Raw genomic sequence first — 16,785 nt, forward strand, 5'->3', positions numbered from 1 at the left:
GCTCCAGTTAGTCCAGAATGCAGCTGCGCGGGTGATAGAGGGAGCGGTTCGGAGCTCCCATGTAACACCCATCCTGCGCAGACTGCACTGGCTGCCTGTTGTCTTCCGGATGCGCTTCAAGGTATTGGTTACCACCTTTAAAGTGCTCCATGGCTTAGGATCGGGATACTTACGGGACCATCTACTGCCATCTTGTACCTCCCAGCGACCTGTGCGTTCTCACAGAGAGGGACTCCTTAGGGTGCCGTCAGCCTAGCAATGTCGACTGGCAGCTCCCAGGGGAAAGGCCTTCTCTGTGGGAGCTCCTACCCTGTAGAACGAACTTCCCCCTGGACTTCAACAGCTACCTGACCTTTGGACCTTTCGCCGCGAACTTAAGACTTATCTATTCCGTCTTGCAGGACTGGCTTGAATTTTAAATCTTTTAGCTGATTTTATGGGTTTTAAATTTTTATTAATTTTATAGGGTTTGATTGTATTTTAAAATGGGGCCAAATTTAATAAGTTTTTTAATGTCTGTTTTTAGTATTGAATGTGTTGTTGCTGTATTTTATTTTGGCTGTAAACCATCCTGAGTCCTTCAGGAGAAGGGCAATATACAAATTAAATTATTATTATTATTATTATTATTATTATTATTATTATTATTATTATTATTATTATTATTATTATTATTATTATTAAGAAATGAAAATGAAGTATTGTATTGTATTGTATTGTATTATTGTTATCACATTTGTTTGCCACCCATCTCATGGTTTAAGGTGACTCTGAGCCATATATCTGACAATCATACTTCTAGACATTTGAAATAATTTAAATATTAAATATTTTTAAATATTTTTTTATCCTGCCTTTATTATTTTAATAAATAACTCAAGGTGGTGAACATGTCTAATAGTTCTTTGTTCTCCTGTTTTCCCCACAACAACAAGCGAAAGGGACTGGGTCAAAGTCACTTCACCAGCTTTTATCCTTAAGGCAGGACTAGAACTCACAGTTTCCTGGTTTCTAGCCTGATGCCTTAACTATTGGACCAAACTGGTTCTCTATCTGTTATTTTCCATATGCTATAACAGGTGGCTTCCTGCTGAACCAAAATCAAACACAATGTTATGCAACAATGTAATATATAATCCAGGTCAATGAGATTGAAAAGAAGAACAAAATTCACAAAAGGTTACTTGAAAGGACTTGCTTAAATAAATTAAAAGCTCTTGCTTAAGTAAGACCTGGATCTGCCAATCTTGTAAGATTCATTACTATATCAAAAAAGTATAGTTCTGAGCTTCCTGTAGAGTCAGTTCTTGATCTAGCATCATAGGGCTAACACTTGGCTGTCTCATAAGTAAGGTAATAGCAAACACCCCTTATATCAGTCACATTTTAATTACACAATTTTTTCTTCTCTGGGGAAAAAAAATAGATATGGTAAATGTGTCCTTCTGGGGAGTATGGTGGCTCATGTGGTTAGAATGGCAACTCACATGGGTTGGAGCAGAGGTGGTTTTCAGCAGGTTCTGATCAGTTCTGGAGAGCCGGTAGTAAAAATTCTGACTGGCTCCGCCCCCATCTATTCTCTGCCTTCCAAGTCCCAGCTGATAGGGAGGAAATGGGGATTTTGCAATCTGTTGCAGTCCGCTGGCAGCCTGTGGAGCTGCCAATGGAGTCAGACAACGATCAGGCTGAGGTGAGTGAGGTGTGGACTCCAGAGACGGATAGTAGTGAGGCAGAGGAACGGGAGGAGCCTGTTCCTAATGCATGCATGAGAAGAGCTGCCAGTAGGCAAGAGTAGCTTAAGCAAAGAGGACAACTCAGGAGTAGGGCCAAGAGATGATGGCCCCTCCCATAAGGCTTAAAACAAACCAGCAACCGCATTTGGGCTTTACCGGAAAACAATGTTGGTAGATTCATCTTTTGCTTCGTCTAGGTCTTGCATTTATTTTTGTGACTTCTGAATGTTTGCCAAGAAAAGCCTTTGGCAGTTTGCCTAATTGGACTAAAGGTTTGCGATAGGACCGAGGAATTTGTGTTGGGAGGAATTTGCTTTAATTTAGTTGAACTGCGCTGGGAATGAAGTAATTCTCAGCTGTTCAAATAAAGTTTGCTTGTTTCACAGACTGAGTTTCCTACTACCTACTTTGGCCTGGATCACAGCACAGTAACCTTCTCCTGGAGTGGGGAGGGAATGGAGAATTTACAGTATCCTTCCCCTGCCACGCCCACCAAGCCATGCCACGCCCACAAAGGCACACCCACAGAACTGGTAGTAAAAAAATTTGGAACCCACCACTGGATTGAAGGCTAGTAAGCCCATATTTGAGACCTGAGTGCTGCTGTGGGGCGTGGTTGAAATCCCATCCTTCACTCCATCTCCTGCCAGGGATATGAAAGGAGCCACCAACTGGATGTCCCCTGGACAATGTTGATGTCACTGACTAATCCTTTCAACCCTGGAAGTGCCTCAGTGCTTCTGACATGAGTGCTGTGCTAAGTGCCCTTCTTGTCAGATCAGGAAGAGGCTCAGACTTTTTTCTTTCTGATGTTCTTTCTGTCATATAGACCCTGAAAGAGGCCTAACTGCCTTTCAGAAACATCAGCAAATGGAAACGTCACTCCAAGAGATTGTAACAGTAAAAGTAACAGAGTTGGAAGGGACCCTGGAGGTCATCTAGTCCAACCCCCTGCTCACACAGGAGACCTGTACTAGGGATTCGAACCAGCAAAGTGCCGACCTTTCTGATCGACAAACTCAACCACTGAACCACCTAGTCAGGCGTTGAGCCACCTAGTCAGACTGTACTGTTTGAAACTATACCTGGAAGATCTCCTCACTCTTCCTTTCCTAGAGTTAAGAAAAATTAATAATTCTTTTAAAATAAGACAGGAATTGCTGGACAGGGTTTTTCTAAAAACCACCGGCTGTACTGTCTATTCATAGAGTCTCAGAGAAAGAACTAGAATGTTCAGGAAATGAAGATGTTCAGGTACATTGGACCAGAGGAAAAAATATCTTTAAAGAATCTTCAATATCTCTTTATAAAGGATGTAGACTACAGTAGAAAATGCATATGTAAGAGGAATTAGATATATATATTAGGGTATATAATAGGAAAAATATTAACAAGTTTTGTCATAGACACAAAGAGTTTTTTATTTAAATATGTATAAATTATATAAATGATTATTTAATCCTCAGCCAGTGCCTCTTTTTTTTTCAGGCCATGGGCATGAAGTTAAAATATCTCAAAAATGTGGGATTTCTTCTGAGGTATTATCTGGAAATAAGTCATTTGCAGTTGATTAACATCATATCGTGGTCTGTCTGAAACACTGTTTTTGCTGTTCCAATTCTATTTTAAGTTATTCTGCCTGGAAATCTGGCATCATTTATTTTCAATAATTACTATTCAATTTTAATACTGAAAGGTAGAATATGTTAATTATTTACTTCTTGTTCAACTAAAGCTCAATGTTCTTTTTCTTTTGTGAGATTTGTCTATTTTCCAAGAAAGCGGGGAAAAAGATTGATAAATCCCAGGTTTCATGCTACACAGTTAGGAGTTATAGAATTGGTTTAAAGGTGTAGAGCTATTGGAATTACTTCATTTCTTTTAAAGGTTACCTTTTACTATTCCTGAAGGCAACACAAATTATGAGAACCACATCTCCCAAACACTAAAGGTAGGGGGAAGAGAGTAAGTGATACCTCCGCTCAAAAGGAAGCAGGAACAGCAATGCGAACTGCAAAATGGACGGCATATTTTTATTTATTTATTTATTTTGTCATAACAATATACATGAGCATCGCACAAAAGAATTATATAGTATATAAACATATACATGAGGAAATATAAGGAAGTATAAGCATATATATATAAGAAAAAAAACAATAGGACAGGAAAGGTAGGCACGTTTGTACTCTTATGCACGCCCCTTATAGTCCTCTTAGGAATGGGGTGAGGTCAATAGTAGATAGTTTTTGGTTAAAGCTTTTGGGACTATGAGAAGAGATCACAGAGTCAAGTAATGTGTTCCAAGCACTGATAACTCAGTTACAGAAGTCATATTTTCTACAATCTAGATTGAAGCGGTTAACATTAAGTTTAAATCTATTGGTTGCTCTTGTATTATTGCAATTGAAGCTGAAGTAGTCTTTAACAGGAAGGACATTACAATAGATGATTCTATAAGATAAGCTTAGGTCTTGTCGAAGGCGAAGGAGTTCTAAGTTTTCTAAACCTAGGATTTCAAGTCTGGTGGGATAAGGTATTTTGTTGTTTTCAGAGGAATGGAGAACTCTTCTTGTAAAATATTTCTGGATACATTCAATTGTATTGTTTTCAGAAATGTGGTATGGGTTCCAGACAGGCGAGCTGTATTAAAGAATTGGCTTAGCAAATGTTTTATATGCTCTGGTTAGTAGTGTAGTGTTTTTGGAAAAGAAGCTATGCAAGATTAGGTTTACAACTATTACAGCCTTTTTTGCTATGTAGTTGTAGTGGGCTTTGGCACTTAGATAATTTGATATGAAAACTCCCAGGTCTTTAACAGGGTGGGGGTCATTTGTAAGGTAATGTCCATCAAGCATGTACTTAGTGTTTAGGATCTTTTTTCCGATATGTAAGACTGAGCATTTGCTGGTTGAGATTTGGAGTTGCCAAGTTTTAGACCAAGCGGTTAGATGATCAAGGTCTTTTTGAATGGTAGATGTATTGTCAGTGGTGTTAAATAATTTGACATCGTCAGCAAAGAGAACACAATTGCTTGAAATATGGTCACAAAGATCATTTATGTATAGTATAAAGAGTATTGGTCCAAGAACGCTACCTTGAGGAACGCTACTTGACAGGAACAGGATTTAATATAAATGTCATAATAAACAAACATACAAATAAGCAGATTAATGAATAAATTAATAAGTAAATAAATAAACAAAACAAATAAGTAAATAAAACAATTGCACCGATGCAGATGGCAGTGGCAGAACTATGCTGTACAATTACATTGTGTCTCCTGGGATTTGTTTTTTATCTGTGATATTACAATGAAGTTAATTGAGAATAACTAATGACATGTAGAAGGCATTTTATTGTAGGACTAGTCTATTATTATAGGCTCAAAATAATGCATATTTTCTTAATTTAGGAGCGTAACCTTAGGTTAATGATGAAAGGCAACAGTTCACATATAAAACCAATGTAAGATGAATACTTTGAAATAATTCTCACTAATTTAACTAATTAAGTTAATTTGACTGATTAAGATGCATAACATAATATTTACTCACTTCCAGCATGTTTTGCATCAGTAGAATATTTGCAGAGACTGGTTAGTGAGCAACTATGCATTATGCTAAATTCTTTTCACAAAACAGATACCTAGGAAACATATACATGTTCATATTCTGAGTTTCCTTTGAATATGTAGGTGGAAAAAAATAAGTTATTACATCATTCAGTTGTAAGATATTTTGAATGGATAATATATTAAGTCATTGTTTTTTCATATGTTAGACCTTGATTTTGGACAGCTTTTTGAAGTATTCCAAATTTTATTTTCAAGATCCCTTTTAAGTAATATCACTAAATAACAGAGTGGCTGGTTCTTTTCCTGCCATAGAAAAGATATCGTAGTGCAAGGGTTGGTGGAAGTTTTGCAGCTGGAAATATAACAATTATTTCTTTCCCAGATGTCATTCTTGCTCAACTGTGGCACTAGATGATATATGGACCGGTTCCCACATGAGCCTGAATTATTTGAAACCTTAAGAATTGTTATCTTCAATTACTTGGCATGAGTCAAAAAGAGGGCTGAGAAAATATTTTCAGTCCCGTAGAGTCCTGGATATAAACTGTTTCAACTCCTATCCTCAAAACGACGCTATAGAGCACTGCACACAGACAACTAGATACAAGAACAGTTTTTTTCCTGAACGCCATCACTCTGCTAAACAAATAATCCGCTCAACAATGTCAAACTATTCACACTAGGCTGCATTACTATTGCTATTGGTCTTCTCATCGTTCCTGTTGCCCATCTCCTCCCACTGTGACTGCATGACTGTAACTTTGTTTCTTGTATCCTTGTGACTTATATTGATATTGATTGTTTCCTAGTATGATTTGATTGCTTATTGTACCATATGACTGTCATTGGGTGTTGTGCCCTGTGATTCTTGATGAGTGTATCTTGTCTTTTTATGTACACTGAGAGCATATGCACCAAAGACAAATTCCTTGCATGTCCAATCACACTTGGCCAATAAAGAATTCTATTCTATTCTATTCTATTCTATTCTATTCTATTCTATTCTATTCTATTCTATTCTATTCTATTCTATTCTGATATAACAAAGATTAAGATTTGAATCAAGAGTCAATTTGGAACTCATGATGCACTCACACTCACACACACACACACCAAAGTGCATGTGCACATACACACCCCATCATCATCCAGTATCTGTCCTTTTTGCATAGAATATTATTTGGATTTTCCAACTGCAAATGTATTTAAGGTGAAATAAAACACTGATTGAATTTTCAAGTTGACTGCTGAAAGGAGGGGGAAAAAAATCAGCTTTGCTCATTCCCACAAAGTGCTGACAGCTGATGTATGAAAGATGTTCAGCATCCTCAATTCTGTTGAGATGTCATTCTTGTGCTGCACGAGCAAAATGCAACCGCTTGATAAACACCCCCTTCTCGACTTGAAGCAGCTATTATTCCAGCAAGGACATAGATGTCATTATAAACAGGCAATGAAGTGAGAACCGTTTCATTACTTGATTGTAGGTCTACAGCTCGAAAATGTAGTGTTCAATATCATTATTGCTGAAATACAGATTCCCAAGTTTTCAGAGACAAAGGAAAACCATAGCCATAGCTGGTACTTCAATTAGGACTGCTGGCCATGGAAGATCTCTGTCTATCTGCAGAAACAATTGTGGTCCAGTAGAAGCATCTCCTGCATTGTAAAACCAATTTCTTCCTTTCTCCACAGCCTCCTTGGCGAGATATGCAGCATGATAACAAGCAAACAAACAAAAAAATAGCTTACTGCCACACCTCTCATGTTGTTTGGGGCATTTTCTCAACTTCCTGAAAGAGAATGGGTACAAACAAGTATGGTATAAGTGGAATCTGGTCATAATGATCATCAGTTTGGTCTAGTGGTGAAGGCGCTGGTAACAGAATCCAAGAGATGGTGAGTTATGATCCTACCTTAGGCATGAAAGCCAGCTAGGTAACTTTGGACCAGTCACTCTCTCTTAGCCTAGCCCACCTCACAGGGTTGTTGTTGTTGTTGGGCAAATAGGAAATAAAAAGATAATTAGGTATGTTCATTGCCTTGAGATTATTATTATTATTAGATTTCTACACCACCCAACTCACCTAAGTGATTTACATCAGAATAAAACCATGCAAACAGACAAATAAAAGGACAGACTAACAACAGAATGCAGTAAGTTAAAACTTACAAGTAGAAATAAAAAACAAAAAACAAAGTTAAAAATTCAAAAGAGTAAAAGGTTAAGAAGACAGGAGGAATATCCTCAAGCCACCAGCCACCCCTGTGACTGTTTTGTTCTCTGAGACACCCTCCCTATGCTAACTGGCAAAGCCAGGTCTTAACACTCTTCTGGCAAATCAGAACAATGAGGGTTCATCTCAGTTCTGGGATTAAGATGTTCCAAAAGGCAGAAACAGTAGCTGATGCAACCAATTATTGGCTGATCAATAACAATAACACTTAGACCAGTGGTGGGATTCAGCCGGTTCGCACCTATTCGGGAGAACTGGTTGTTAACTTTCTAAGCAGTTTGGAGAACTGGTTTGTTGGAAGAAATCTTTCCCCCCCCCACTTTACAGGGCTAATCCTGTAAGGAAGGTGGGAAGGAAACATTCTGGTGGTGTTTCTAGCCTAATCTTTACTGCCCTGCTTACAGAAACTGCCTCTCTGGTTAAGGCTTGTTACATTGTAACAGCTAAGTCAAAGCGCTCATCAACCTAAGTGCTGTTGAGTTGACCACGCCCACACGGTCACATGACCACCGAGCCACGCCTACCCAGCTGGTCATTAGGGCAGAGAACCGGTTGTTACATTATTTGAATCCCACCACTGACTTAGACTCATATACCATTTCATAGTATTTTACAGCCCTCCCTAAGGGCTTTACAGAGTCAGCATATTACTCTCAACAAACTGGGTCCTCATTTTACCAACCTCGAAAGGACGGAAGGCTGAGTCAACCTTGAGCCAATCAGGATTGAACTCCTGGCAGTTGGCAGAATGAGCCTGCAATGCTGCATTCTAACTACTGCGCTACCACGACTCCTGAGTGATAGTTGAGTTTTTGCATCTGAAAACTTTTTCTTTTCTTTTCAGTTTTCATGTATTCCTTTTTTTGGAGGGAACACAAAAACATAGAGATAGCTTACACGTTAATGTTAATCAAATTAGGATTCAGAAATAAAACAATATTTAAAATAATATTTAAAATCAACAATCAAACTAATTTGACATTATTTTCATGTTTCTTAGTGAAAGCCAGTTAAAATTAGAGTTACTCTAAAGCTCTTAACTGAAATGACTTCTTCTTGACTGTTTCCTTTGTAGGAAAAAATCCTTCTCTGAGTAAGTAAAAAAAACCTAAAACTTCTCTGAGTAAAGTTATGTATGCTAAAATTTATATTCTAAAGTCATAGGGGCAGCTCCACTCTTTTTCAAGGAAAATTTAGTCTCCTGAGGGCAGTACAAATGACATCAGAAAGAAAGGCCAACATAATCATCCTTCATGAGGCCTTAAAGACTGGAAGAAGCTTTCAGTCCTTACAATAACCATTGGAAGTATCTGTAGGAAGTTAGCACCCACCCTTCTCCTAAGAAAATGAGATTTTTTAGAAAATATTAAAAGGGCAGAATATTTCCCCTAAAAGGGAGGCAGAAACTCACACACACACACACACACACACCTTTTTAATGGGCCATTAAGGCCTGAGCCAGTCTATTCTACATAACAAAGTTCTACCTCCTTCAGGCAGAACCATAATAGTAATCCCAAAGCTTTTTCATTATATCATCACCCAGTGAGAGTCAACCAAACTTGGGACTCAAAAACACAACCTACAAAATTACCCCTGCACGGCCCCATGGGAGTCAGACAATCAATCAGAATACAAGCTCAAATTCAAAAGCCCAGAGAAGGCATAAAACCAGGGCGCTCTCAGCATCTCTTTCCTTTCCCCCCCCCAGGACCTCAAATCATGTGGTCCTGTCCACCATTAAGAACTATCTTTCCAACCAGTCTCCATGTTTTCGGTGTCTTTCTTCCCCATTTGGAACTGAACCCAGATGGACATTTCTTCCAACATCTCAAACGCATGCAACATGGTTATTTTATTCTGCTTTAGAAGTAGGATGCCTGGGTTGTTTTGCAAAGCATTTTTTGCTTTGTGCAAAATCTCACTGAAGTCAAACGCTTCCTTGAAGCTGCTGTAGGAAGTTAGCACCCGCCCCCTCCTAGAAGAATGAAATATTTTAGAAAATATTAAAAAGGCAGAATATATTTCCCTGGATGAGAAATTGAGAAATATGTTTTAAGGACAAAGCAGCTCCCTGCAGCTTCCAGCCTCCCCCCACACCTTTGTCAATGGGTCAGAGGCAGAAACTCATTCTCCCCACCTTTGTCAATGGGACCATCATCTGCAACACAATAGGACCCATCTAGCAACAGAAACTCACCACATGGCACCTGGGAAGATTACATCAGCCAGCAAGGCTAGCTAAGACTCCCACCTTCTGGGAATCTGACAACCAATCAGGATACTCTTCCTGTGCCCCAGGAAATTCAAAGCTCAGAGAAAGCATAAAGCCAGGGAGCGCAGAGGATCTCATCCCTTTTCTGTTCAGAAACTCAAGCTATGTGATCCTGAGCACCGTTAAACCATCTTTCCAAGCAGTCTCCATGTTTCCAGTGTCTTTTTCCCCACTTGGAACAGAACCCAGATGGACGTTTTCTTCCAACACTGCACTCAAGCCTATTAAATCATCATATTTAGGGTTTTTTTTAAAAAAAAATCCTAATTTATTTTTTTGCTTGGTCCTACTCTACCCCTAGATTGTTGTTTTAAAGGGAGTTTAATTTTACAAATATACTTATTTTAGATGTTTTTCCCATGCTTGACATGATTTCTTCTCTACAGTTTTCAGCGTGATTGCAGTTAGAATGTTAGTGGCATAATTTCCTCTATTGTTGCAGTCCGATTTCTCCCATCCCTCCGCAATAACTCATACAGAGTTTGCAAGATTCAAAGAATGACAAAAATCCATCAGCAGGGATAACAAAATGGAAGGCTGCTCAAGTGCAAAACGCTTCTGGCATGCCATACACAGTGCTTGAAAGGAAGGAGAAAACCTTCCCGTGTCTTCACCTAGAGATCTGCTTCAGTGTGATGATTGCTTTACTCAACAAAACATAATTCAAAATCCATAATTCAAGATCCTTCTCTGTGGGGGCTCCTACTCTTTGGAATGAACTTCCTCCTGGTTTATGCCAAATATCTGACCTTCGGACCTTCCGCCGCGAATTGAAAACACATTTGTTTATTCGCGCGGGGCTGGTTTAAGTTTTTTTTCTTAAATTGTCTAGATTTTAAATTTTAAATTTTATTTATGTTTTAAATTGGGGTTTTTTAGATTTTAAATATTTTAACGTGTCGGCCAATTGTATAATAAGTTTCTTAAATTTAGTTTTTAATTGTACATTGTTTATGTTTTATCCCGGCTGTACACCGCCCTGAGTCCTTCGGGAGAAGAGCGGTTTAGAAATCCAATAAATAAATAAATAAAAATAAATAAAAATAAATAAAATGGCGAGGATGCCTCTAAAAAAAAAAGGGGGGGGGAGAAGAGAAATGTCATAATTCTGATATATTATATATAACCAGTGATTGAGTTCACTGGACAGGATGGAGCGGTTTTCTAAGTCAATAGAGCAGAGGTAGGCAATTTGATGCACTCCAGATATTTTGGACTTCAAGTCTTCCCAGCATTCCCTGGCAAGAAATTGTGAATTTCTGTAATTAAAATAGGATGAGGTTGCCTAGATCTGTTTAGAATCTATTTAATTGATTTCTTAAACCTAGCTTTTATTCACTGCTTTTATTTTGTTCAAAAAAGGTCCAGAGCAGTTGACAATAAATACATCTAAGGAATACTATAAAATAATTAAATGCAAACCACAAGCTTTTACTTGAGAAGGTAGAATTTGAAAATAATGCAAAATGAAGGCAAATACACGTGGCCCAGGATAATGTTGCAGGATCCACTGGGACCGGAGCTTTACTCTTCTGAGCTTTCGGACTTGTGTTAGAGCCCATCCTCATGGAATTTTTCTCTCACAAGGGAGAAGTTCCCTGAAGATGGGCTCCAGCACAAGTCTGAAAGCTCACAAGAGTAAACCTCTGGTCCTGGTCCAATCTGACCCAGATTGGATCCTGCAATAAAGCAAGATTTTTGAGCTGTAGTTGTAAGAAAGTAGCTAAGGGGGTGGTCGAAGAAAACATGTAAGTCAGGATTCTCCAACTTTTAAAACCTGCAGATTTCAACTCCCAGAATGGACTTGAAAGGAAAGGAATTGCATATTTCTACATGAAGGGCAGAGGTGGGTTTCAGCAGGTTCTGACCAGTTCTGGAGAACCGGTAGTGGAAATTTTGAGTAGTTTGGAGAACCGGTAGTAAAAATTCTGACTGGCCCCACCCCCATCTATCCTCTGCCTCTCAAGTCCCAGCTGATCGGAAGGAAATGGGGATTTTGCAGTATCCTTCCCCTGCCATACCCAAGCCACACCCACCAAGCCATGCCATGCCCCCCAAGCCTCACCCATAGAACCAGTAGTAAAAAATTTTGAAACTCACCACTGATGAAGGGCATCCAATCTTGGCAACTTTTAAGACCTTCAACTGTCATGCTGGCTGGGGAATTCTGGGAACTGAAGTCCACAGGTCTTAAAGTTCCCAAGGTTGGGCACTCCTGATGTCTTCTTGTATGAAAGGAGGCAGTTTCTGTATACAATCACCAAGTATCCTTTTCTCCTCTTGCAGTCACTGGTGTCCTCCATAGAAGGGGCCTTCAACCTTGGCAACTTTAAGCCTGGCGGACTTCAACTCCCAGAATTTGCTGGCTGGGGAATTCTGGGAGTTGAAGTCCGCCACACTTAAAGTTGCCAAGGTTGGATACCCTTGCTCCATAGTGTATGAATTTTTCATAGCCTCTGCCTACAAGTGCACTCCAGAGATGGATGACCATATCAGGACTCTTTCATGATGTTCTCCTAAGATGAACTCTAAGATTAAACAACACTCTGAAACAGTGTTATTTAATCTAGCACAGGGGTTTCCCAGAATTCCTCAGCAAAGCTGGCTGAGGAATTCTGGGAGTTGAAGTCCACAAGTCTTCAAGTTGCCAAGGTTGGAGACCCCTGATCTAGCAGATATTCATTATCCCCTCTCTGTCCTTCTCAGGGAACAGTGATCTTTTTCTTTCTTTCTTCCTTGTTTATGACAATGTCATTCATTTTCAAGATAACAGCGCTAAAAATGTGTGGACATGAAAATAAGAAGTTTTGGAGAGCATTAATAAGAAGTAATAAGAAAATGAGAAGTGTTGAAAATAAGAACTTCACCCTAAGAACTTTTGGAGAGTAGATAAAATGGAAAAAAGACATCCTGGAATCAATGTTACTTTGCTTGTCTTAAATTTATATTAGGGAAGGTTGGATGCCTGTCTCATGTGTAATTTTGAACCATTAAATGGAGCTAGTGGCTTTCTAATTAGAAACAACTTTAAGTGGGACTAGATTTTTCCCCCCTTTCGTCTAGAGAATAGAATAGAATAGAATAGAATTTTATTGGCCAAGTGTGATTGGACACACAAGGAATTTGTCTTGGTGCATATGCTCTCAGTGTACATAAAAGAAAAGATACGTTCATCAAGGTACAACATTTACAACACAATTGATGATCAATATATCAATATAAATCATAAGGATTGCCAGCAACAAGTTATAGTCATACAGTCATAAGTGGAAAGAGATTGGTGATGGGAACTATGAAACGATTAATAGTAGTGCAGATTCAGTAAATAGTCTGACAGTGTTGAGGGAATTATTTGTTTAGCAGAGTGATGGCCTTCGGGAAAAAACTGTTCTTGTGTCTAGTTGTTCTGGTGTGCAGTGCTCTATAGCGTCGTTTTGAGGGTAGGAGTTGAAACAGTTTATGTCCAGGATGCAAGGGATCTGCAAATATTTTCACGGCTCTCTTCTTGATTCGTGCAGTATACAGGTCCTCAATGGAAGGCAAGTTGGTAGCAATTATTTTTTCTGCAGTTCTAATTATCCTCTGAAGTCTGTGTTTTTCTTGTTGGGTTGCAGAACCGAACCAGACAGTTATAGAGGTGCAAATGACAGACTCAATAATTCCTCTGTAGAACTGGATCAGCAGCTCCTTGGGCAGTTTGAGCTTACTGAGTTGGCGCAGAAAGAACATTCTTTGTTGTCCTTTTTTAATGATGTTTTTGATGTTAGCTGTCCATTTGAGATCTTGCGATATGATAGAACCCAGAAATTTGAAGGTTTCTACTGTTGATACTGTGTTGTCAAGTATTGTGAGAGGTGGAAGTATGGAAGGGTTTTTCCTAAAGTCTACCACCATTTCTACGGTTTTGAGTGTGTTCAGTTCCAGATTGTTTTGGTTGCACCACAAGGCTAGTCGTTCGACCTCTCGTCTATATGCGGATTCGTCATTGTCTCGAATGAGACCAATCACTGTTGTGTCATCTGCGAACTTCAGTAGCTTAACAAATGGATCATTGGAGATGCAGTCATTGGTATACAGAGAGAAGAGAAGTGGGGAGAGCACACAGCCTTGGGGGGCCCCTGTGCTAATTGTACAGGTATTTAATGTGATCTTGCTTAGCTTCACCTGCTCTTCCTGTTTGTTAGGAAGCTTGTGATCCACTTACAAGTCTGTTCCGGTACCTGTAGCTGATTTAGCTTAGTTAGAAGAATGTCTGGAATGATGGTATTGAATGCTGAACTAAAGTCTACAAAGAGGACCCTTGCATAGGTCTTTGGAGACTCAAGATGTTGTAGGATGTAGTGCAGAGCCATATTAACAGCATCATCTGTTGGTCTATTTGCTCGGTATGCAAATTGCAAGGGGTCTAAAAGCGGATTCGTGATGGTTTTCAGGTAGGAAAGCACTAGCCTTTCAAAGGTTTTCATGACTACAGATGTTAGAGCAACTGGTCTGTAGTCATTCAGTTCCTTGATGGTGGGCTTCTTTGGCACTGGGATGATGGTAGAGCGTTTGAAGCAAGAAGGAACATAGCACATCTCTAGTGATTTATTGAAAATATGGGTGAAGATGGGGGCCAATTGGTCAGCACAGACTTTTAAGCAAGAAGGAGTTATCTTGTCTGGGCCTGGCGCTTTTCCTGGCTTTTGTCTGTGAAATAGGTCCTGCACTTCCTTTTCTGTGATCACTAGGGGTTGTGAACCCAATGAAATGGGGTCAGTTGTAGGAGGCTTGGCTGTTGTTGCTGTGTCTGAGATGGGGGTTGTGGAGATAGGTGGCTGTAGTTTCCTTTCAAACCTGCAGTAAAACTCATTCAGGTCATCTGCCAGTTGTTGATTACCTTCAGCCTGGGAAGGAGGTTTGCCATAGCCGGTGATATTTTTTTATTGTAAAAAAGTTTTATTTTCATTTTCCAACAACCTATTCAATATACAGTCTCTTATTCAACATTAATCATTAACTTTCATTTGTTACTTATTCGGACCTGCCCAGCTACCACTTCCTTCCTTAACAAACCTTCCTCCTCCCTTCTCTACTTTCTTCTACTTTCTTCATCCTTCCTCTCCTTCGCTTTTCTACATCCTCTCCTCTTTCCCTACTCTTCTCTTCCACCCTTTCTAACCTCTCTCTTTCCCTTTCTTCTTCCTCTCCTTTCCCCTTTTCTACCTCTCTCTTTCCTACCTGCTTTCTTCCTTCACTCCTCCTCCCTCTCCATTCCTTCTGAAATGGCAGCTGAGCAGCCCCGCTTTCATTTCAAATTATTTCTATTTCTTAATTACATATCTTCAATCATTCCTTTACATTGATCCTTCATCTCCCCTCCCCTCCCCTCCCACCCCGAGACTTCCCAGAACAAAGTACAGGGTATAAAATTAACAATCATAAATTAAAATACAACATAAGTCAAGACCTTAACTCCCCTTCCAAAAACAAAAAAAAACATTCTTCTTCCAGTCCATTATATATCAGTCCATTCCACTCCTAAAATCTTCAGAATCTTCCAATTAAGTTAGTATTTTCAGTTCATCAATAAAATATCTTCATCAATTAAGACCAAATATATATCCAATCTTCATCGATCAAGACCAAAACGATATTCCATCTTCCAGTGTTCATCAAAAATTCTTCTATAATATACCTTTCTTCCTTAACAGTGTCCCAAACATAATTCATATTTCCAGCTTAAATTCTTAAATTTTTATCCAATCTCCAAAAGTAAACAATATTTTATCTTCTCATATCTTTAATATCACTTACCTAAATCAAATAACATTGCTAATATTAATATTTCTTCAATTTACCTTACAATTAAACCCTATATATATATATATATATATATATATATATATATATATATATATATATATATATATATAAAAAAGATACCATCAAAATCACATCTTAAACATTCTCCTTCCCCTTGTCTTCTATCTTACACATTTCCTTACACATTTTCAATCTCCAAAAATATCACTTACATAAATCAAATAACATTACAAATATTAATATTTCTTCAATTTACCTTACATCTAACAAATAACATTATTAAAATTATAACTTATATCCAAAATATATCAATTATAACAATTAGATTCTATTTAACCAAATACCAACATTACATCCATAAATTTTTCTATCTGTCCTCCAAAAGTTAAACAATATTCCATCTTCCCATTCCTTTATACCTCACATATATCAAATAGTGATATACCCAAAATAAGTCAGTTGTAAAAATTAAACCCTATGTATATATATTAAAAAAAGAAAATACCATCAAAATCACCTTAAGCATTCTCCTTCCCCTTGTCTTCTATCTTACACATTTCCTTACACATTTCCTTACACATTTTCCTCCATCTACTCACCCAATCAGCTTAACATCTAACAATAAAGACTTTCCAATCCTTAATATATTGGTGTAAAAATCTCTTATTTAAAAACTTAATAAGAAAAGATAAGCCTCCAAAAGTTCCTATTAAAAGAAAAAAGAAGAGAATAAAAAAAAGATCCATATTTAAAATAAAGAAGTTTGCAAGATTTTAATAGTTAGTTCTGTTTGCTTAAGAGCCATTCATAAACTGTAAAATCTACCAAAAGAGAAAAAGAAAAATTTCAATAAACTTTTCTTCTTGAACATTGTGATAAAGAAAAAAGTAAAAAGAGAAAAAAATCATTAACAGTTCTTGTTCATTTCATTTTAAAAAGTAGCTTGTTATGCTCTTCTTCTTTATAGCTTCGCTTTCCTTTGTATATTGCAAACGCCATTTTAAATCCACTCAAGTTGAAAGTTAGTTCAAAGGAAAGCTATTTAAGAGCTGAAGTTAAGATTTATTACTTGCAAATTCTCTATTAAGAAAAAAAAAAAGTAAAAAATAAAAAATAAAAGTTTCCGTATTTAAAATGAAAAAGTTTGCAAGATTTTAA

The sequence above is a fragment of the Ahaetulla prasina genome, chromosome 1 (genome assembly GCF_028640845.1).
Source record: "Ahaetulla prasina isolate Xishuangbanna chromosome 1, ASM2864084v1, whole genome shotgun sequence".
NCBI lineage: Eukaryota > Metazoa > Chordata > Lepidosauria > Squamata > Colubridae > Ahaetulla > Ahaetulla prasina.